At 46.7% G+C, this 21576-nt stretch overlaps 1 long non-coding RNA gene across 1 annotated transcript; it reads left to right on the forward strand.

Annotated features, from left to right (window-relative positions):
- The first annotated feature begins 231 nt into the window (after nt 1-231).
- LOC139314940 (uncharacterized) lies at nt 232-9563 on the forward strand. The gene is made up of 4 exons (XR_011600232.1): nt 232-317; nt 4377-4502; nt 6533-6623; nt 6800-9563. It is a non-coding gene; the product is annotated as an uncharacterized lncRNA (long non-coding RNA).
- Nucleotides 9564-21576: the final 12013 nt, after the last annotated feature.

The following is a 21576-nucleotide window of genomic DNA, read 5'->3' on the forward strand; positions in this document are numbered from 1 at the left end:
GGGCAACGGGCGGAGTTTCCCCGAACGTCGCCGCCCACTCCGTTTCTGACGTGGCCTGAATACTCTCCCCGCTTGTTTTTTCCCAGCGTCCTTTGCAGCCACTGTTTGCCGCTGCTCGCCATATTGGGTTGCTTAGCGAGGAAGGGGGGGCTGGGGCGAACGGCGGTCGACGCGCCTCAGCCCTGGCTGCGGGGGGGGGGGAGTAGGGGGCGGGGGCGCCGACGGCGGGGGCGGTGACGGCGACCACGACGGGCAGGAGAACCAGGCGCGCGGCCGGGAGCGGGCCGGCCTCCGAGACCTCGCCAGCAACGGGGCCGGTGAGTAAAAAGGGGACGGGGCGGCGGGGCTCTGGCTGGGCTAGCTCAGCTGACGAGGAGAGCGGGACGCGGCTGGAAAGGGAGGCTCCCCCGGCTACAAAAGCCTCCGCCTGGTTCCCCTTTCGGGGCTGAAAATCTCGCGCCCCCTCCCTCCCCCGCGCGGAGAAGTCGTTACTGGGGCGCTCAGTGGGACGCGCCTCCCCTTTCTACCGCCCCCCCTTCCTTTTCAGACATCCCCCTTTTCAGGCTGAGAAAGACAGTCGGCGCTCTGGAAGGGGGCAGTCAAGATGTCAGCCGCGGTGGGTAACCTGTCTCCGCTGCTCCGGCTGCCTTCACCTACCTACGCGTAGCCTAAGGCGGTCGGAATCGCTCCGGCCCCCCGGATGGCCCCGGCCAGGGTTAGCGGGAACAAATGGCGATTGCATGTGTGCATTCGCCCAACTGCTTTCTCTTGCCAAAGCGTTGGGTCCTCGAACCTTTAAGGAAAAGGTTTGCGTTTGTGTGTGTGGCTCGCCGGCGGACAAGCTCTTTTCTTACATAGAAGAAGTGCAAGTGGGCTACTTGTTGCCACCGTCCTTTCGTTAGGGAAAGTGAAAGTTAAATAAGATAAGCTTTATTCCCCCCCTGTGGGACTCTGGCAAAAATTAAAAATGAAATTCTGCTCTCCAAAGTGTACACATACATAACACACATATAGATATTTTATAACAGATTACCAGAGTTGGAAGGGACCTTGTAGGTCATCTAGTCCAACCCCTGCCCAAGCAGGAGACTCTGCCTACACCATGGCAGTCCAGTCTCTCTTTAGCGTCCAGTGTTGAAGGCAAGCTGTTCCGTTGGTCACTGTCAGAAAATTTCTTCTTATTTCTAGGTTGAATCTCTCCTTGATCAGTTTCCATCCATTATTCCTTGTCTGGCCTTCGGGCGCTTTGGAAAATAGCTTGACTCCCTCCTCTCTGAGGCAGCCCCGCAAATATTGGAACCCTGCTATCATGTCTCCCCTGGTCTTTCTCTTCACTAAACTAGCCATGCCCAGTTCCAGTTCATTGTATGTTTTAGCCTCTAGTCCACTAATCGTCTTGGTTGCTCTTCTCTGCAGCCTTTCTAGAGTGCATAATAAACACGCATATGTATATACCTACACACTAGCTATTTTGAACATTATTGAATACCTACAGTACCATAATGAGAAACAGGCAGCTTTAATGTTTTTGGATGCAGAGAAAGCTTTTGACATCTTAAATTGGGTTTTTATGTTTAAAGTTTTGGAAGATAGGGACTTTGGGGGAAAATTTATTCAAAGGATCAAAGCAGTTTATACATCACAACAAGCAAAGATTATTAATAGAAATTTAAGTAAATGATGTGAAATTCAAAAGGGTACGAGGTAAGAAAGCCTCTTATCTACCCTGCTGTTTATATTGGTGTTGGAAGTTTTGAATATGGCTATTAGGCAAGATGAGAAAATAACAGACATAAATGTCAAAAAGGAAGTTGAGAGCATTTGCTGACGATTTAGTTATACTAATACAAGACCTGAAAATTAATATAGAATACTTAATGAAGAAATTAAATGTTCGGAGCTTTAGCAGATTTTCAAATAAATAAACAGAAAACAACAACGCTTGTTAAGAATATGACCTCTCAATATAGTGAAATATTGACTAAAATGTTGAGTTTTAAGGTAGAGAAAAATGTGAAATACCTGGGGTCAAGGGTGGGTTCTAAAATTTTTTACTACCGGTTCTGTGGGCTTGGCTTATTTTGTGGGTGTGGCTTGGAGGTCATGTGACTGGGTGAGCATGGCTAGCTGGTCATGTGACGGGTGGCCATGGCTATGTGTATAGGGACTACTCAGAGGGCTGAAAAAAGTCATTTCTGACAGGTCCTCGCACTTTTGACTGGTCCTCACACTTATGACCATCTTCACATTTATGCCCGTGCAGCATTCTTAACAAGCATGTCACTCATTTCACAACTGCTTTTCTTCACCATGGTGATAAGATAGGGCAAAAAACATAAAATATGAGGACAGTCGTAAATTCAAGGACTGGTCAAAAGTGCGAGGACCAGTCAAAAATAACTTTTTCAGCCTTCTGAGTAGTCCATATGCATAAAAGGATACAGCAATAGAGAGGGATGAAGGAAGGGAAGGTAAATTAGAGTAGGAGTGAAGGTAAGAGAGAGAGGAGGAGAAGGAAAAAGGAGAAGGAAAGAAAAGAGAGAGCTGGTAGGTTTGAGGAGAAAGATTGCTGTACAATAAAAAAGATGAAAGGGAAGAAAGCCAACCCCAAACAAATATAAAGATATTAAGATAGAGAATGAATTGTTAAACTTTAAAGAATAAAAGAGAACAAATATGAATAAATAGCAATAATTAGAAACACACATACAAACATACATTGTATTTTCTTTGAACAGTATTTGGCCGGTTCACAAATTTAAACAGTGTTTAGTCATTTCAATTAAATTTACAATTTCTATATTTCCTTTTAGCCATATTTATTCCTCATCTATTTTTTTAAAAAAACCAATATTACCCTTCATTCTCATCTCTAATCTTAATCAAATTCAATTTTTCCCTTCTATTCTATATTATACCACTTCGCATTGTCATCTGTTTTTATATCCATCCTCACATTGGTTAATTATGTAATTATGTAATACAGTTGTTTAATACAAATTCAACATTTTAATATAAATCAATTAATTATATAACTATCTTTTTTGTATATTAATCAATATGAACATGAATATTCCAATTATTTCCATGCAATCCAATTTCTTACAAATCAATTAATTATATTTACCAATAATAATAAACCAAATAATTTCCCCCATATATTCCTCCAAACCACAACTTAACCATTTCTGCTTTCAACACAATATACAATTAATAGTATCTCAATTATTACAATTCCCTAGTTAAATAGAGCTTTTTTTTGTGTGTTTTAAAATCTTGAACAACCTCTTTTGCCCTAAATTTCCCATTGTTTGCAATTTTGCACCTACCTTTTTTGGTGAGGAAAAAGAAATCTCTCTCTGCCTCATTTTGTCACGTTGCAGCAAAGACCCTGCTTTACTTTCAGTTTCGCTTTTTCAGCATAGCTAGGGGAAAAAAATCTGCTCCACAAATTTACCTCTTTGCAGCTAGCTAGCAACAGAGCCCTCTACAAAACAGCTGAGAGCAAATCAGCTGAGAGTCAGGACGCTGATCAAATCAATTTATGGTAATTAACCTATGCTTAAGCTGAAAGGGGCTGTTTTTTTTCTATTTTTGCAGGCACCGGTCTATGCATTTGTTTTCTTTTAACACTGATCAGCTATAGGGCGGCCCTTCGAAGCCCCGCGGCAAGAATTTAAACATTTTTTTCCCCTCTAGCCATCAGCTGGGACTCAGGAGGCAGCAATAGATTGGGAGTGTGTGGGGTAAGCAACCGGCGACCCAACAGAGGCAGAGGGTGAGGGTGAGTGAAGGCGTGGGGGGGGGGGGCGAGAGAGGGCTTTGTCGACCGCTGTGAAATGGTCGTTCGACCCCCAAAGGGGTCGCGACCCCCAGGTTGAGAACTGCTGCTCTAGATCCTTTCTAGGGGCTTGGGGAGGGCGAAAATGGCCTTCCCCACCCTCCTGGAGGCCGGAAACGGCCCGTTTGCCAAGTTCCAGTGGGACCGGAAGGCCCGAAAACCAGCTGGCGCTGGAGCTTGCATGCCCACTGATACACCATCTGTGGCACGCATACACAGGAACCATAGGTTCGCCATCACGGATCTACAATATTAATCATGCATTTGTTGCATCCACTTAAACAGGGATTTCCAATTGTTCTTTCCATCTCAAAAGAAACAACATGCAATGTGAACATATTATGAAATAAGCTTAAGCTCATGCGATATAAATGTAGATATACTCAAAAGGGGCAAACATAAAAAAGTCTGATTTAATTTTCTCTTAGCCATATGTAAATTAGTATTGTCAATTGATACTGTGATTAATAGATGTAAAAAGGAAAAATACAAAATGCTGATTGTGTGACATTCAATTTATCTTTTATTTTTGCAGCCAGAAAGTCTTTTGAAGTCACAAAAGTATATTTGAACGAATAGTTCCCTCTAGTCCTAGAGTGACCTCTTTGCAGTCTTCTTTCAGAGTATGTAAATCTTCTGATACCTGATCAAGTACCAAATGGTATGTTTCTTCTAGAATCTATAACAAAAAGAATGAATGAAATTATTTGCCAGCCATGCAAACCAGTTCCAAACCAGCTTCATGAATTAACCATGAAGTTAATCAATGTTCTTGTAATTAATATATTACTATATATATATATATAAAAATACCGTATTTTTTGGAGTATAAGACGCACCGGAGTATAAGACGCACCTACCTTTTTTGTTTTGTTTTGTTTTATAAAAAGTTTTTCATTTTTTAGACAAACACACATGCAAACATACAATGTATTTTCTTTGAACAGAGTATTTGGCCGGTTCAGAAATTTAAACAGTGTTTAGTCATTTCAATTAAATTTACAATTTCTATATTTCCTTTTTGCCATATTTATTCCTCATTTTATATTTTTAAAAAACCAATATTACCCTTCATCGTCATCTCTAATCTTAATCAAATTCAATTTTTCTATTCTATATTATACCCTTTCCCATTGTCATCTGTTTTTATATCCATCCTCACATTGGTTAATTATGTAATATTACAATTGTTTAATACAAATTCAACATTTTAAAATAAATCAATTAGTTATATAACTATCTTTTTTTGTATATTAATCAATATGAACATGAATATTCCAATTATTTCCATGCAATCCAATTTTTTACAAATCAACTAATTATATTTACCAATAATAATAAATCAAATAATTTTCCCCTCTTGTTACTCATTTTCACATCTTAAACTCTCCCAATAACCCAGTTTTGCAAAATCACAGCTTAATCATTTCTACTTTCATCACAATATATAATTAAAAATATTTCAATCATTACAATTTCCCTAATTAAATTTAAAAATGTTCTAGCTGTTATCCAAGCTATAATTTAATCCTTATAGCTTATCCAAGCTATAATTTAATCCTTTTTACTTTCCCCACCATATACCATTAAAGGTATTTCAATTGTTACAGTTTATACTTATTCATATTTCTTAAAAAAATAAAAACCTATCATTGTCTAGATTTCAAAAATACAAAGACAAATATTCCAATTATTATTCATTTCATTTTTACAATCATGATTTCCCATTTATTTCTTACTACTATTCATATTTCAATTCTAAATATGTATACCATTTTTCTCTTTCATTTCTTTTTCTCCCTTCCCATTTTTATTTTTGCCTTTTTCTTTCTCCTTTTTTTCTTTTGTGTTTAAAATCTTGAACTCTCCTCTTTTGCCCTAAATTTCCCATTGTTTGCACCTACCTTTTTTGGTGAGGAAAAAGAAGAAAAAGTAATCTCCCTCTGCCTCTGCCTAATTTTGCCTCGTTACAGCAAACAGCCTGCTTTATTTTCAGTTTCGTTTTCAGCATAGCTTGATTAGCACAAGGGGAAAAAAAATCTGCTCCAGCAATTTACCTCTTTGCAGCAAGCAGCAGAGTCCTGCGCAAAACAGCTGAGAGCAAATCAGCTGAGAGTCGGGAGGCCGATCAAATCAATTTGTGCTAATTAGTCTATGCTGAAGCTGAAAGGAGCTGTCTTTTCTTGCTGTTTGCTTGCAAGGAGGTAACTGCTGCGAGGCACAGGCCAAAGGGTGGGGCCAGTGGGTGGGCAGGGCTACATTCGGTGTATAAGACGTACCTAAATTTTCACCCCCTTTTAGGAGGGGAAAAGGTGCGTCTTATACTCCGAAAAATACGGTAAACACTTTGTCAATAACTGATATTCTCTTCTTAATTCTCGTCTCGGAATTTGTTTTAACACTACGATTTCTTTCCCTTTATACTTCAGAGGGTCATCTCTTGCTCTCTGTAAAATTTCTGTTTTTATTGCTTTCTTGAGGAATCTAACATGCACCTCTCTCAGAAATCTGTTTCTCATCGGCTATCTAGTATGTACTCTAAATATTTCATCAATCTCAGTCAGAAATTTTTCCTTGGTCACCTCCATCACTTCCGCCAGTAACTCCACCATTATCTCCGCTACTTTTTTTCCTCTTTTCTTCTTCCATATTCTGATATCTCAAATAATAATCTGCCTGATCCATCTCTAGAGAGACGCAGGTGCATGGACTGATCCAGATAGGAACCAGGCCGCGAGGCTGGAGGTGAGCTGAAGGCACGACTTCCACCTCCAGGCATGCGGTGAGTCTGCAGGGCTGGGGGCTGGGGTGGGAGATCAGCGGGGCCAGAGCCATCTTGCCCCATGTAAAGGTTCCCTGCTGGCTGCATTTGCAACTGGCTTGCCACTACTGGTCTCTGCGTTCTTCCTCCTCTTCCTTACCCTGCTCTTTCTGTTACCTCTTCCTCCTCCTCCTCAGGAACCACAACAGTCTTGGGCACATACAGTTTTAAGGAGAACGCTTGTTTCTGCCGCTTTTGGCAAAAAGGAAAAACAGATTGATAGAATCAAAGCCAAAAGCCACGGTGCAACAAAGAACTCAGCTGGGTGAAGGCAAATTCCAGGTCAAGCAGTCCAAAACCAAACTGCAGGTTTATGATCCCAAACCAATGGAAGGATGAGGTCTTGGTGAATGAGCCCCGGTCGTAAAGAACTGGATTCCAAACCAAAGGCATGGTATGAGAGGCCACGTGCTTAAATTGCTCCTAGCAATTTAAGGCTGTTTTCATGAGACTTAAATCTCCTGCCCACTGTGCACAACTGTACCTTAAGCTTGAGTGGTTCGTTCAGCATCTTGATACTTCCTCATGAGCCGCTGACTTCAGAAGGATGCAGAGATCTTGGGGAATAGCCGTTATGAAGCAGGCTGTGTCATAGTTGAGTCTGACTCTGAGGGCTGACGTCAGGGACTCCACAGACCAAAATCACTAAAGCCAAGTAAAGCATTTTCATACTTCAGTGTTACTAAGGTCTAAGACCCTGCTTACTTGCTGCATTGTACATTCTAAAAAGTACATAAATACTTTATGTACAGTTATGGAAGCCATCTCTTTCTTAGAGAACTTTCAGATGTTTTTTCGTTGGTTGATAACTTTGTAATGGCTGAAATGGATTTTTCAACCCATTCCTGGGGGGTCAAGCAGCAAGTGGTTGGGCCTTCAAATGCAATATGACTGAGGCATATCTTGACCCAATCCTTGATTTTTCCTCAAATTCTTCCGGATATTTCTGTTGGTGTTTTATCCAGGCATGTAGGATCCATGGTGCTCGGGAGGGCTTGTTTGGTTTATAAACATCTTTTTTCAAAGTTTTCAGGCGTTCATTAAGCCACCTCAAGAGTTTTTTCCTTGATTGCTTTGATCTTTTATTCTGTAGATTTTGTAATGAGACTTTCAGCCATTGTATTTTTATGTCAGCTCTGAGACCGTGCTTCTTTTTGTCACAATATTCCCACTGGATTTTTAATTTTTTGCATACAGTTTTTGTCTTGGAAGTCTTTGATGGGTCTGCTTTGATGTCTCTAGTTCTGTATAACACTGGGCAATTGTTGTTATTGCGTAGTTGTTTCTCTCTAGAAAAATCAGAAGGTTATATATGAGTAGGAGGAGACAAGAGCAACTTTGGGCTTGTATTGAGGATTGATACCTTCCTCCCTCATCACATATAGGGTTGACCCACAATTTTGCACTCTACAGATCCACTGGGAATTTTGCCTAATTGCCCCACCAGATATTTGTGGCAGCATTACTAGGACTGAAGGGGAAGCATAATTTATTTCCTTATATTTCCAATGAATTTACTAAGAATAATTAATTTCTCCTTGTCAATTATAATTTGTCTAGGATGTTTAGAACTGGGTGAAAAGAGTCAACTCTTATTTTCCCCCAACCTTGTTCCAGGCAATGTAATTCAATCCAAAACATTGCCAGAAAGCAAGGTGGTGACAACATTAGGCTTACGCAACGTGTTGCCGTTCTTCTCTTCTTGCTTCCAAGGCAGGAAGTTTTAGATCTTCTCCCAGCAATATGGGGAAAACGCCCTATATTAAAAAGATAAATTTACTGACAGTGATTAAAGACAATTTTTTCTAACAACAGGCTCGGGGTGGATTTTGACTGTTATTTCTTCATCCTTAAATCTTAGGTACCAACTGATGCCACTGTTCGGTGGTATAGGGAACATTTCTGAAATACTGGAAAAAGATAAAATAGCGGTCCTTAGTGATATTGATGAGGTATTTCAGGTTTTTACTAATTATGCAAAGAGATATAACCACCCACGAGAAGTACATATTAGGTTTAACAAGAAGTCGGTGCGGGAGGAGATCTATAAGAAATCTCGGGACCGAGCTGTAGTATTTAGGGGAAAACAGATTTCAGTGCTGACGCAAGTTCCAAGACAGGTTAGGGAAATCAGGAGGAATTACCAGCCTTTAACGCTACATCTGAGGAAGAATGGGATTATGTATAGGTGGTTATTGCCAGAAGGTCTCATGTTTACGTGGAATGATAGGAAAGTGAAAATAGAAAACCGCCGGGATGCTCAGGATTTTTATGAACACAATTTTAAATCCACACAATTAGAGCTGGAATTAGAAAGGGAGGAGGAGAGTAGAAGTTCAGAGGAATTGCAGGAAGAAAATAGTGTGGGAAACCAAGAAGAAAGGAAGGAGGAGGGGAAATTAGAGGAAAAAGGAGGGGGAGGCAGAAAGATGGTGTTACGAGAAACCCGGCAAACCAAGAAAAAAAGTATTAGGAAAATAGGACTAATAGGAGGAGGGGAAGAAAGGTGGTGATGGGGGAAGAGGTGCGACTCATTTCTTTGAATGTTAATGGTTTAAATATTCCCTCTAAAAGAAGGAAAATACTAAATAATTTAGCGAAACTTAATTATGATATTACTTGCCTTCAAGAAATTCATATTAAAAAAATTCATGAGAAACTTCTGTTGTGTTCAAGACTTGGGAAGATGTATCATTCATCGGCAGATAAGAGGAAACGGGGGGGGTATATGTGAAGGATCACTTAAATTCTAAAGAAATTTTTAAAGATGAATAGAATTAGAAATAAGACAATTGAAATGTCTATTGGTTACTATTTATGCTCCGAATGGAAATCAGAAGTCTTTTTATGAACGTATATACAAAAAACTAATTGAATTAAAATATGACCATGTTTGCCTGATTGGGGACTTTAATGTTATATTGGACAGCAATTTGGACTATTTACCATGTACTAAACTGCCGGGAGGAGAGGAAAAAATATATAGGAGAGGGTTGCCAAAGGAAGGAATCATGATGAGAGAAGAATTAGGCCTTCGGGACATATGGAGAGAGCAACACCCAGAGACGAGAAAATATACATTTCACTCTTGCAGGCATAAGTCATAGTCGTGGATCGACATGGCCTGGATGACACTACAATTAGGGGAATATGTTTCTGAGATAGAGATTGGGGTTAATTATTGGGCTGATCACAGCCCTTTGCTTGTAACATGGAGGGGCCAACAGAAAAGGAAAAGATGGAAGATGGATGTGAGGGCGCTGAAGGATGAGGAAGTTGTGACCTGGATTAAGAGAGAAACAGAATATTTCTTTAAAGAGAATAAGAGGATACGAGCCTGCAAAATAATTGGGATACTTATAAGGTGCTAATTAGCGGATTGGTAATAAAATATACAATAAGGAAGCGAAGACTGGAAAGGAAGGAACGATCAAATTTGATGGATGGGTTAGAATAGGTGGAAAAAGGATTATGAAACAAACCGATGATCAGGCATTATTAGAGGAAAAAAATTCAATTCGCCATAAAATAAATTTAATGGACCAAGAAGAAGTAGCTGAAAAATGCAGGTGAGCCAAACAAGGTTATTTTGAAAACACTAACAAGCCAGGAAGATGGCTAACCTATAGAATTAAAAAGTTAAGGGAAAGAAGTAAAGTAGGTAGTTTGAAGGATGCGAATGGAAGATGGGTAACTGATGGGGAAGGTATGAAGGGAAGGGACATTGGTCTTACCGTGATACGTTCCTTCTCGTAGTGTAAAATGGGAGGTGCCAGGCTGGGATATTCTATGCTCTAGTTCTATGTCCTGAGTTGAAACTTCTGAAGATCTGCCTCCCTGGTGACGTCTCTTCAGTTTTGCCAACGAAGCCAAGGCGAATGGTACACAGTCCAGGTGAATGGTACGCAGTCTGAAAGACAGAAACAACACGCTCCATGAAGGGAGCCGGTCCAGGCAGCCAGGGTGGGGCTGGCACCTCCCATTTTACACTACGAGAAGGAACGTAAGACCAACGTCCCTTCTCCATAGTGTAGAAATGGGAGGTGCCCGGCTGGGATATACCAAAGACTGGCCAGCCCTAAGGGTGGGAGCTGTCCTGGGCCGACGACCCCGGATCTTCATGAACCCTCTGTAGCACTCGTCTCCCAAATGCCGCCTCCGCCGATGCAAAGGAATCCAGTCTATAGTGGCGGATGAAGGGAGTGGGAGTAGTCCATGTAGCTGCCCTACATATGTCCTCGACAGACGCTTGAGTAGCCCAGGCCGCAGTTGTGGCAGCACTGCGGGTGGAGTGAGCCATTATCCCTTGAGGCACCGGGAGAGCCTGAAGCTCATATGTGGATGAAATGCATGTACGAAGCCACCTCCCCACCGTGGAAGAGGTCACCCTGTGGCCAAGAGTCGATGGCTGAAAGGAGACAAAAAGAGCCTCCGTCTTCCGGAAAGAAGAGGTCCGAAAAATGTAAATACGGAGGGCCCTCCTCACATCCAAGGTGTGCCAGGTCTGCTCCAAGGCGTGCCTAGGCCGAGGACAGAAGTCTGGCAGGACCAACTCCTGTGCTTGGTGGAACAAGGAGTTGACCTTAGGAAGAAAGGCAGGGTCCAGACGTAGGACCACCCTGTTGGAGTGAAAAATACACAGGTCTTTCCGCACCGATAATGCCGCCAACTCCGAGATCTGTTGGGCAGACGTGACGGCCACAAGGAAAGCTACTTTACACGAGAGGAGACGCAGACTAGCCTCCCTCAATGGTTCAAACGGTACCTTAGTCAATGCTTGTAGGACCTTAGAGAGGTCCCATGTGGGATAACGGTGAAGAGGAGGGGTTTTTAAACTAGCTGCTCCTCATAGGAAGGTCCTCACCCTCAGATGGTTAGCAAGAGAACCCCACTCCCCAATTGTCAAGACAGACCCCAGCGCAGCAATTTGTCACCTTAAGGTGTTAATGGAAAGTCCCATGTCCAACCCCTCCTGTAAAAATTCCAGCACCTCCACCACCAATGCTGAAGTTGGAATCAAACGTCTTGAGGCACACCCCACTGTAAACTTGTTCCACGTGGCCTTGTAAATGTGCATGGTGGAGGGCCGCCTGGCCGCCTGCATAGTCCGGATGACCCTGGCTGGAAAGTTCTCCCTCCTCAAGAGCCCCCGCTCAACCTCCAAGCGGCTAACTGCAGTCTCTGAGGGTCCGGGTGTTGCACCGGGCCCTGGCTGAGGGAAACTCTGTCCGTGGGAATCCGCCATGGCCTGGCGACCAACAGGTCGACCAGGTCAGCGAACCACGGCCGTCTGGGCCAGTGAGGGGCCACTAACACTATCTCCGCCCCCTCCAACACCACCTTCCGAATTACAGCTGGGATCAGGGGTAGGGGAGGGAAGGTGTATAAAAGGCCCCTGGGCCACGGGATCCGTAGAGCATCCACTCCCTCTGCTCCTGGGGCAGGAAACCGGGATAGGACGCGGGGGAGCTGGGTGTTCGTTGGCGAGGCGAAGAGGTTCATCACCGGGCGACTGAACTGGTCGACTATGTCCGCAAACAGGCTGGGATGTAACCTCCACTCCGAGGGGTCCACAGTGGCCCGACTCAGCCAGTCAGCTTCGACGTTGTCCGTTCCGGCGATGTGGTCCGCTGTCAGGGACAAAAGGTGAGTCTCTGCCCAGTTGCAAAGCGTCTCTGCCTCCCGCATCAGAGGACGGGAACGAGTTCCCCCTGCCTGTTTATATGGGCTTTTGTTGTTGTATTGTCTGTGAGAAGGAGCACATGCTGCCCCCTCACCTTAGGAAGAAAGGCCTGCAGAGACAGACGGGCTGCTCGGAGGTCTAACCAATTGATCTGCTGGGAGAGTTCTAGGTGGGACCAAGGGCCCTGAGCTACCTGAGACCCGCAATGGCCTCCCCAACCCCACAGACTGGCATCTGATATCACAACCACCCTGTGGGGGTCCCTGAAGTAACAGCCCTTCTGGATGGCCACTGACATCCACCATGCCAAAGAGTGCCGGACCCATGGAGGCACCTGCACCCGGATCTTGGACGAGCTCGTGCCCGCCTTCTGGAACGGGAGCAAGAACCACTGTAGTGGTCTCGCATGGAACCTGGCCCAGGGAACGATCTTCAGGCAAGAAATCAATTTCCCCAATAGTTGGGACAGGAGGTCTATCTGCACAGTCTGGCATCCCTAAACCTGCTGGATTAGTGCCCGTATGCTGTCCTGCCTGTCGTGGGACAAGAAAACCTGCCCCGCCTGCGTGTCTAGTAGGGCCCCTAAGTGAACTAACCTTGTTGAAGGAACAAGTTGGCACATTTGCAAATTCACAGAGAACCCATGGTCCCTCAACACACCTATTGTCGTGGCCAAGTCCTGTTCCGCTGGCCGCTGTGAGGACGCCTGTAGGAGCAGATCGTCGAGATAGCATTGTATTCTGATGGGAAGAGACCTGAGATATGCCGCCAAGACAGCGAGGATCTTGGTAAACGTCCGGGGGGGGGGGCGGAGGCCAGCCCAAACGGCAGGGCAAGATATTGGTAGTGGCGGCCTGAATAACAAAATCTCAGGTACTGATGATGCTCCGGCTGAATAAGGACGTGGAGGTAAGCTTCGGTCAAATCTATGGAGGCTAAAAAGTCTCCCTTCCTGATCCCCGCTAAGATGGAATGCAGGGAGTGCATCTTGAACCTCCTGTAGACTAAATACTCGTTGAGTCCCTTCAAATTTAGAATTGCCCTCCCCCCCCCCCGAGGCCTTTGGGATTACAAAGAGGGTGGAATAGAATCCGTGCCCCCTTTGCCCCAATGGAACCGGCTGAATGGCCCGGATATCCAGCAAATGCTGAATGGCTGCCTGAATGGGTCTCCAGAAAAGAGGAAACGCCTCGGAGGGGGTGAAAGGAATTCGAGGGAGAGCCCTGTTCTTACGGTCTCCCTCACCCAATTGTCTGTTGTCAGGTCGTCCCAGCAGTCCGCAAACAGGGCGAGCCTGCCTCCAATAGGGGCCTGAGGCAGGCAGTCATTTCGATCTTCTAGCCCCTCTGCCGCCTGAGCCCCTGAAGGGCTTGGTGGGCTGCTGCTGTCTACCCCAGGAGTAGGTAGGTCTATCAGCCTGGAAACTAGGCCTAGAGTAGTGGAAAGGCCGCTGTTGACGGGGGAAGCTTGGCCCAGCTCCCCCCTGGCGAAAGGAGGGCCGTCTGAAGTAAGGGGAGGAACAGAAATCCATTCGCCTGCTCTGAGAGGGGAGTACCTTTCTCTTATCCCTTGTCTCTATAAGCAAGGAATCTAATGCTTGCCCAAACAGGAAACCTCCCTCAAATGGGGCTGAAGCCAGCTTCCACTTATTCTTCCCATCCATGCGCCAATGACGCAGCCAAAGCATGCGCCTAGCAGTGACAGATGAGGCCCTGGCCCTGGCAGAGAACCTGGCAGCTGCCAAGGTTGCATCTACCATATACTCAGCAGCTGCTAGGATTTTAGAAAGGTCTTGATGGGCCCGAACATCATCTGGTGCCAAGTGGTCCTGCAGCTGACGAAGCCATCGAACCGACACCCTGGTGAGGAAGGAAGCTGCAGAAGATGCTCTCACGGCCCACGCATCCGCCTGATGCGCACGACGAAGTGCCGTCTCCTCCCGGCGATCCTCAGCCATCAAAGCATCCTCAGCGTCAGATGGCAACACGGAAGAAGAGGTGAGTGCTGCTACTGGGGCATCTACCTTGGGAACCTCCAACAGGTTAATCATAGCAGAGTCCATTGTGAACAATTGATTATCCAAACCCAAGGGCCGGGGGGCTGCGGCAGGGGCTGTCCACTGCCTACATATCATGTCCAAAAACATTCCTGGAATGGGAACAGTGTCTGCCTCCACTGCTTGTTCTGTGAACAAATAATCATCCTGCTCGCCACTACCCGGGCTAGCACCAGAGAGCGATGGATCAGGCCCCAAGCGAGCTGTAGCCCTGGCTTTTGACAATAAAGGCTTCAACAGGGCCGGATTAAATAAGCCCTTAAAGGCAGGCTTGGGGGGGGTGGTCTTGATCAACATCAGAAAACTCCCCCTTCCCTTGATAGTCTGCGTCATAATCTCCCAAATCAGAATGAGAAGGAGAGTATTGATAGTCCTCGGGGGCTGCAACATATCCCTGAGCCTCACCCTCTGGTCGGAAGGCATACATTTGGGCAAAGGCCTGCGACTGTAACTGCATACCCTCTGCAATGCCCCGTCTAATAGCCTGTTCCACCCAGAACTTCATAAAGTTGGGGACATCCTGTTCCCCCCCTTCGCCCTGACGGAGGCCAGCCGCAGTGGGTGTAAAAGTGGCCTCAGGTATCTTACTGGGAGCCACAGGAGGCCCCTGGGGGGACTGAGGTTCTGCCCGTATCTCCGGAGACCACTGACTATCATTGCTAGCCACTGCAGGGACAGGCAAGGGAAGTGTAGCTGCTGATTCTGTACTCTGAGCAGGTAGGTGATGTACAGCCACAGGCACCTGAGAGGGTTCTGGAGGTGGATTAGTGGCAGAGGCCTTTGCAAATTCTCTGCCTGACTTGAGCTGTCTTTTCATCGGCCTTGGAAAGCCTGGTGCGAGCCCTGGCCCTGGCCTTAATCTTGTTGGCTGCTGCAATACTTGCAGTACGTGGCCTACCTCTGTCCTGAGGAGGAGACCAAGAGTCCTCAGCTGAAAAGGAGGCACGTCCATCTTAATAATAATAATAATAATAATAATAATTTTATTTCTATACCGCCCTTCTCCCGAAGGACTCAGGGCGGTGTACAGCCAATTTAAAAACACAAGACACAACAATAATTAAAAATTAAAATAATTAAATAAATTTGGCCGATTTAAAACCCCAGAAATTTAAATACCCCAATTTAAAATTATTAAGTCGATAGCCCGGCCTGGCGGAACAACAGGGTCTTCAATGCGCAACGAAACACCCGGAGGTCGGAGATCTTGCGTATTTCCGGGGGCAGTTCATTCCACAGGGCTGGGGCTCCCACAGAGAAGGCCCTCCCCCTTGGTGTCGCCAGCCGACATAACTTGGCTGATGGCACCCTGAGGAGACCCTCTCTGTGGGAGCGGACTGGTCGGTGGGAGGCTATTGGTGGCAGAAGACGGTCTCGAAGGTACCCGGGTCCTATGCCATGGAGCGCTTTAAAGGTGGTAACCAACACCTTGAATCGCACCCGGAAGACCACTCGGAGCCAGTGCAGCTCGCGCAGGAGGGGTGTCACACGGGCACAACGGGTTGCGCCCATAACCACCCGCGCGGCCGCATTCTGGACCAGTTGGAGCCTCCGACTGCTCTTCAAGGGGAGCCCCATGTAGAGAGCATTACAATAGTCCAGCCGGGAGGTGACAAGGGCATGAGTGACTGTGCGCAAGGCGTCCCGGTCCAGAAAGGGCTGCAACTGGCGGATCAGGCGAACCTGATAAAAGGCCCCCCTGGCCACGGCCGTCATATGCTCTTCTAAAGACAGCCGTGCATCCAGGAGGACACCCAGATTGCGAGCCCTCTCTGTGGGGGGCAAAGATTCACCCCCAATAGTCAGCGATGGCACCTGCTGACTATATCGGGACGCCGGCAGCCACAGCCACTCGGTCTTGGACGGGTTGAGTCTGAGCCTGTTCCTCCCCATCCAGACCCGCACGGCCTCCAGGCAGCGAGACATCACAGCAAGGGCATCGTTGGGGTGGTCTGGGGTGGAAATGTACAGCTGAGTATCATCAGCGTACAGATGACACTTCACCCCAAAACCACGGATGATCTCACCCAGTGGCTTCACATAAATGTTGAACAGAAGAGGCGAGAGGACCGACCCTTGTGGCACTCCCCATGCGAGATGCCTCGAGGTCGACCTCTGCCCCCCTGCCAACACGAACTGCGAGCGGTCAGAGAGGAAGGAGGAGAACCACCGCAGAACGGTGCCCCCTATTCCTAACCCTCTTAACCGCCGCAGCATGATACCATGGTCGATGGTATCAAAAGCCGCTGAGAGATCTAATAGGACTAGGACAGAGGAGCAACCCCTGTCCCGAGCCCTCCAGAGATCATCCACCAACGCGACCAATGCCGTTTCTGTGCTGTGCCCCCGCCTGAAGCCCGACTGGCACGGGTCTAGATAGATAGCTTCATCCAGGTGCCCGGGCAGTTGTCGTGCCACCACACTCTCAACAACCTTCGCCACAAAACGAAGGTTGGAGACCGGACGGTAGTTAGCTAATTCAGCCGGGTCCAGGGAAGGCTTCTTGAGGAGGGGCCTCACCACCGCCTCTTTCAAGGCGGCGGGAAAGGCACCGTCACTCAGAGAAGCAGTTATAATCCCCTGGAGCCAGCCTCGTGTAACCTCCCGGGAGGCCAGTACCAACCAGGAGGGACACTGGTCCAATAAACATGTGGTGGCACTAATCCTACCCAGAACCCTGTCCACATCCTCGGGAGCCACAGGATCAAACTCCTCCCAGATAATATTCTCAAGGCCTGCTCCTGTCTCCTCCCCTGGACTCATCCAATCGGAGTCCAAGCCATCCCGAATCCGAGCGACTTTATCATGCAGGAGTTGCACAAAATCCTCAGCGCGGCCTTGCAAGGGATCTTCCCGCACTCCCCCCCCGGAGGAGGGAGTGGGTCACCCTAAACAGGGCGGCTGGGCGGTTCTCTGCAGATGCGATAAGAGCGGAGAAATGATTAGATTTCACCGCTTTTATCGCCACTAGGTAGGTCTTGATATAAGACCTCACCTGTGTCCGGTCGGAATTGGATTGACTAGTCCTCCAAATGCTCTCTAGGCGTCTTTTCCGACGCTTCATCTCTCTCAGCTCCTCAGAGAACCAAGGAGCCAATTGAGATCGGCATCGGGTCAGAGGCCGCAAAGGCACGACGCGGTCCAAAGCTCCGGCGGCCGCACTCTCCCAGGCGGCCACCAGCTCTTCAGTCGAGTCGTGTGCCAGAGTCTCAGGAAACGGCCCAAGCTCCATCAGGAACCTTTCGGGGTCCATCAGGCGCCTGGGACGGAACCATTTGGTCGGTTCCGTCTCCCTGCGGCGGGGGAAAGCGGCAGAAAAGTCTAAGTGAAGGAGCGAATGATCTGTCCATGACAAGGCTTTGATGTCTAAATCCCCTCTACCAAGATCATTCAACCACTGACCAGAGACAAAAATCAGGTCCAGAGTGTGTCCCCCTATGTGAGTTGGGCCTTGAACTAACTGGGTCAGGTCCATGGCCGTCATGGAAGCCATGAACTCCCGAGCCGCCTCTGACGCCTCACCCGCAGACGGAAGGTTGAAATCCCCCATGACAATAAGTCTGGGGGTGTCAACCGCCACCCCGGCAATGACGTCGAGTAGCTCGGGCAGGGTCGCTGCCACGTGGCAGGGAGCCAGGTACGCAGTCAGCAAACCCATCTGCACCCCACGGCCCCACTTCACAAAGAGGGACTCACATCCGGCTATCTGAGGAACAGTGGTCTCCCTCGGACAAAGACTCTCCCTAATAATCACCGCCACTCCCCCACCCCTCCCCTGGGCCCTTGGCTGACGAAATGCACGGAAACCTGGTGGGCACATTTCAACGAGGGGGACCCCCCCCTCTTGGCCCAACCAGGTCTCCGTAATACCTGCCAGGTCCGCACCCCCCTCTAAAATAAGATCACAAATGAGGGGGGCTTTATTAACGACCGACCTGGCATTACACAACATCAGCCGCGGACCCTGGGCCTGAGATTCTGCACAACCCAGGACACGAGTCGCGCATTGGGGGCCGGGGTGCGTAATTACTTGTAGACAGCGTGTGCGCACCCCCAGCACATGATATGGCCCCCTGCGCCCGTCATACCTGCCCCTCCCACTCATTGTTTCAATTACACAGCCCTTCCTATCGTCCCCCTGCTCCCCGGTTAAATTTCCTTTCACGACCCCTCTGTTGCAGCCAATCGACCCATCACCCCGCTCAGTTGCTATCTGAACCCCCCCGGGTCCACTTTTACAACCCCCTCCCTTCCTCCCGGGTCCCCTTAAAATTTTGGTTAAAAATTTAGCTAAAAAACCCCTCAACCCCCTTCTCGCACCATGCCACCTCTCGGGGTTCTTGAAAACAAACTTCCAGTCCAAATTTAGAGAGTTAATGAAAGGCTTAATGAAAGGCCTGAGTGGAATAAGGTAGATATACTGGCCTGAATGAAGACAAAATGGCCGCTGTGCTCTTCAAAATGGCCGCTCGCAACTGCCAGAATTCAAACCAGCTCCAGAATCTGAGGGCTTCGCCAAGTCAGTTCAGGCTGCAATGCAAGCCCGCAGACCTCAATGAGACTGGTCAGTAGTCCAGGCTCCCATCTGCAGCCGTGGAGAGCCTACCAGTCTGCGCTTCCGATAATGGCCTGCCTCAAAAGATGCCGGGGGAGCAAAGCCGCCCGGACTTAATGGCCTCCAATTGCGTGGCAACAATGGCCGCCGCGACTTACAAATGGCCCGCTACTGCAGATGGAAAGTCCAAGCGTGGCCAAGCAACTAGCACTCTTGCCCAGACTGCTCTCGATGTAATTGAGGCAAAGCAGCCCGCGCCTAGGCTGAGCAAGGCTGACGCGGCTGCAGCGGCTTAAAGGGCTCAGAAGAGGCAAAAAAAACGCCGCTCCGCCTCACAGCTGAGAGGCAGTGATCAAAGGGGCGCCGCGGCAGTGTTAAAATGGCTGTGCGGCTCCCGCGGCTTGAGCAGAGGCTTCTGTCCCTTCTGGGGGTGTTAAGAGGCAAACCGGGGAGAAAGCCAGCCGGCTAAGCCTCACAGCCACTATCAAAGCAGGAGAGGTTGGGGAGGGGGGAAACTTCAGCCACCCCCTCCACGCTCAAGACGGCAGGTAGAGAGCCCTCCCCAGCCAGTACCTTGTAAACAAGCCGTCTTCCAACACAGTCTTAAAGAAACAGTACACTTGCCAGAAAAAAGAGGAAAAAATAAAAATAAAAAAATACCAGGGAAATATTACTAAGCTCAACTCACAGCTCAGGAGCTGAAAGAATTGCAACCATGAGCTAGGCTGAGTTAAAATAAACTGAAGAGACGTCACCAGGAAGGCGGATCTTCAGAAGTTTCAACTCAGGACATAGAGCTAGAGCATAGAATATCCCAGCCTGGCACCTCCCATTTCTACACTATGGAGAATCATACAGAAGTTTTTTACAGATTTATACAAGAGAGAGGAAGGGGCAGAACAATAGATGGAGAAATATATAGAGGGGCTGGATCTTCCAAAAGTGCCGGAAGAGGTAAGACAAATACTTAATAGAGAAATTTCAGAGAAGAAGTTGGAAGAGGTAATTGGGAGGCAGAAATTAGAGAAAACTCCGGGGACAAATGGGATCCCTATGGAATTCTATAAGGAAACCCTTGATATAGTGGCACAATATATGACTGAAGTCTTTAATGGAATCATCGTGGAGGGTCGGATCCCAAATTCCTGGACGGAGGCATATATTTCCTTGATTCCCAAGGCAGAAACAAATTCATCGCTGATCCACAATTACAGGCCTATATCCCTTTTGAATACTGATTATAAGATCTTCACTTCAATTTTAGCAGGGAGAATGAAATTTTTTTTAAACCACTACATACATAGAGACCAGAATGGGTTCTTGCCACATAGACAAATAAGGGATAATGTAAGGACTATAATAGATGCAATGGAGTACTATGAGACGTTTTCGGATAAGGAAGGAGCATTTATTTTTGTAGATGCTCAGAAGGCCTTCGATAGAGTTAGGTGGAAATTTATGTTTGCCTTGTTAGATAAGATGGAATTTGGAGATAATTATATATGGGCGATAAGATCGATCTACTCAACTCAAATAGCTAGAGCTTTAATTAATGGGGAAGAAACGGATAGGATTGAAATTGGAAAAGGCACAAGACAAGGATGCCCACTGTCCCCACTTCTATTTATATTTACACTAGAACCTCTGCTACGGGAAATTAGGAAGAATCAGGGAATAAAGGAGCTGAAGGTGAGATCTGAAGAATATAAAACTCAGGCATTCGTGGATGACTTGGTTTTTATCGTAGAGGATCCATTAGAATCAGGTAAAAACTTGTTTCAGTAGTAGAGAAGTATGGTAGAGTTGCAGGTCTCCGAATCAACAAAGACAAGATGAAGATTATAATAAAGAATATAACACGAAATTGTTCGAGTGAGTTGGAGAGAGAATTGGGCCTTCAAGTGACTAAAAGAATAAAATACTTGGGTATTTGGATGTCTTCTAAAAATATGTCTATTATGGCAGATTATTACACAAAGTTGCTAGCCCAAACAAAGACAGACCTAGAAAAGTGGGAGCACCTGCAACTCTCCTTACTTGGTAGGATAGCTACGATTAAAACCCACGTACTTCCGAAATGGAACTATTTATTTCTGAACGCCCCCACGAGACTGGATAGTGGTTTTTTTAAACTGCTAAATAGTTATGTGAGGAAATTTGTGTGGCAGAAGAAGCAGCCCCGGATAAAACTTAAAATGCTCCAAGAGGCCCCATGTAGAGGGGGATTTGGTTACCGAAATGGGAGTTTTACTACCAAGCAGCTAATTTAACTTGGATCAGAGACTGGATGCTTTTAAATAGGAAGAGGACTTTTACATTGGAGGGTTATGATTTGTGTTAAGGTTGGCACCATTTTCTATGGAGTGAGGGGGCAAGAAATGTGGACAGTTTAAGAGACACTACCTTCGGAGAATATTACTAGAATCTTGGGAAATGGTTAGGAACAGGCATTATTCAATGATTCCGATTTAGTTTGCCCCATTAGAGGCAGTAACACATGCGACACTATATAATAAGGAAATATCATTGACTTATCAGGATTTGCTTGACCCTCAAGGGGAATTGAAGACCCAAGAGGAGCTTACGAAACAGGGCAAAAAGATAGACTGGTGGGCGTATG

Source organism: Pituophis catenifer, unplaced genomic scaffold (genome assembly GCF_029215685.1).
Source record: "Pituophis catenifer annectens isolate HBS135680 unplaced genomic scaffold, rPitCat1.0.hap2 SCAF_3, whole genome shotgun sequence".
Lineage (NCBI taxonomy): Eukaryota > Metazoa > Chordata > Lepidosauria > Squamata > Colubridae > Pituophis > Pituophis catenifer.